This window comes from Aplysia californica, unplaced genomic scaffold (assembly GCF_000002075.1).
Source record: "Aplysia californica isolate F4 #8 unplaced genomic scaffold, AplCal3.0 scaffold00448, whole genome shotgun sequence".
Lineage (NCBI taxonomy): Eukaryota > Metazoa > Mollusca > Gastropoda > Aplysiida > Aplysiidae > Aplysia > Aplysia californica.
The window spans coordinates 191,664-194,163 of record NW_004797718.1 but is presented as its reverse complement, the minus strand read 5'-3'; the positions used below and the strand labels follow the sequence as shown (position 1 = coordinate 194,163).

Genomic DNA, 2,500 nt, shown 5'->3' with positions numbered 1-2,500 from the left:
CTAAAATGCGCAGGGTGGTGGAAAACATGATTAAGTTACACCCTCCTATTTGGCTAAACATGCACTGTCATGTTCATGCTTATGAAATCACACACCATTATGGCCAAGATAAAATTTTCACACGTGAATCGGTTTGGGGAGGGGGAAGCCCAGCTTCAAGGTAACGCTCTATAAAGAGTTTTCACTATGTATCACTTTAGTTCCAGTTTCTAGTTTGGCCATGCTTGTACAAAGGGGACAAAATCAAATATGGAGAGATGTAGATATATATAAAGAGATAGATAGATAGACATATAGATAGACAGATAGACAGATAGATAAATAGATAGATAGATAGATAGATAGATAGATAGATAGATAGATAGATAGATAGATAGAAAGATAGATAGAAGCGTCTCTTTGTGTGTTGAAAGCCTGTCATTGCTACTTGTTATTTTGCTTTTTTTATGATGTTTCGTTCGTCTTCTATATATGACATGCGTTTAAATAGGCATAATACTATCATTACACTTCCACCTAAAGGTTAAGTAGTATCCATTATCATTCCCGCTATCAGGGTTTCAATTACAATGTATGTTTAAGTTTAATGTCATATTAATTACGATCAATCAAAAAATGGGTGACGAAAAGTGGTGACATAGTCGTAGGTTTAAGACATTCATATCGGAACTGTATAGCAGACTGACACGCATAGACCTACACACACCTACAGACACACACACACACACACACACACACACACACACACACACACACACACACACACACACACACACACACACACGCACACACACACACATACACACACACATACACACACGCGCGCGCATATAAACACAAACCGTGAGCAGAACAATTTTTAACTGGAGATGTTCTGTATACTATCAATATATCTTTACTCTTAGGTTACAATATGTGTTACAATATGTATGTAGGTCTGTGCTTGTCTGTTTTCTATTCCATTCAAACACGAATGTCTGTTTCACCACTTTTTGTCACCCATTTATCATTGGTCGTACTTCATTTGACATTAGACTTTAAAATCATTGAAAGCATGATAGTGTAAATATGATAACGACTACTAGCTAACCCTTAAGTGAAAATATATGCCTTTTGAAACGCATGTCACAGATAGAAAATGAACTAAACATAATGATAATATAAAAAACAAGCAAAAACATGCTAAGCACTGACAGGACAGGCTTTCCACACACAGACACGTGCGGGAACCTGTCTGTCTATCAATTTGTCTATGTGTTCTATATATCATAATATATTTGTGTACATAATATAACAATAAATATATAATACATATATATTATGTGTGTGTGATGTGTGTGTGTGTGTGTGTGTGTGTGTTTGTAAACATATGATATGCATTATATATTATTATGTATACATACATTTGTGTGTATGTGTGTGTGTTTGTTTGTTTTTTGTTTTTTCTGGTAAAATAGTTGGGCTATTTGATGATGTAAACGATCATCGCGGTACATTTCAGGGGTTACCATGTTTTTAGTGTAGAACTTTTGTGTGTGCCTATTCTCTTGAATTTGTTATCGATATGTGCACTATTTGGTTTTTAAAAGCAGGATCAAAGCAGCCTTCTCTATAACTGGTGGAAACTGCGATAGTAGAAGCATAAAACATGTATAGATGTAAATGAATGTTGGTTATGACGTAATAGATTTTGAAAGTAATGTGCACTTAACGTCCTTCAAAACTATCCAAATTGTGTCGATGGAGACGTACAATTCACAATCGTTTACTTACGAAGCAAGCACCATGGAACTGGGAAATTCCAGTATGATATCGCTGATCATTTTTAAATGGAGGATGGAAGGAAAAGCACTTGCGCGGAACGACGATGATGATGTAAAAGAAATAATTTAAAAAAATAATTGTTTTATCCTCAGAAAACCTGAGAACGCATCACATTTCATCCCCTGCTCCACGCCTTAGAAGTCAAAACGGGCCATGTTCGATAATGTGGTCTTTCCATATTGACTGTCTTCTAATACACCTCATGTGGATCAGTCTATATTTCCTGTAGTTTAGAATGAGGATATGAAATTGCTTTACACTGAAAAAGAAATAACCATGTGTTTTCCAGCTGTACACAAAGACAGAGTCAAAGTTAGGGGCTTAACCGTTGTATCTATTATGTCTCCTGGTTGAAGTTCAGAAGAAAAAAAAAAAAACACTGTTAAGATTGAAATCACTGAGTTGCATCTGAATCACACAGGATGGTTTTCCAAGAAAAATCCATGAACAAATGTTGGTGGAATACATTGTAGAACTACAGACTGAACACATACTTGTTCCTCTGCTTTGTAAATCCATAATCTCTTGAGATCAAAATGAAGCTGATATGTTTTTGACATACACACAAACACACACATACACACACACACACACACACACATACACACACACATGCACACACAATACACACACACACACATACACACACGCATGGACACACAATACACACACACAC

General features: G+C 35.9%; 1 protein-coding gene and 1 long non-coding RNA gene across 2 annotated transcripts in view; one reads left to right on the top strand and one right to left on the bottom strand.

The window, feature by feature from the left end:
• LOC118478259 overlaps positions 1-2,417 on the top strand; it is a 25,136-nt gene extending 22,719 nt beyond the window's left edge. Inside the window, exon 4 of the long non-coding RNA XR_004858921.1 lies at positions 1,917-2,417. This is a non-coding gene — a long non-coding RNA (uncharacterized LOC118478259). The remainder of the gene's footprint in view (positions 1-1,916) is intronic.
• The window catches only part of LOC101861306, a gene marked incomplete in the record, with an annotated part of 21,693 nt that overhangs the window by 7,756 nt on the left and 11,437 nt on the right, over positions 1-2,500 (bottom strand).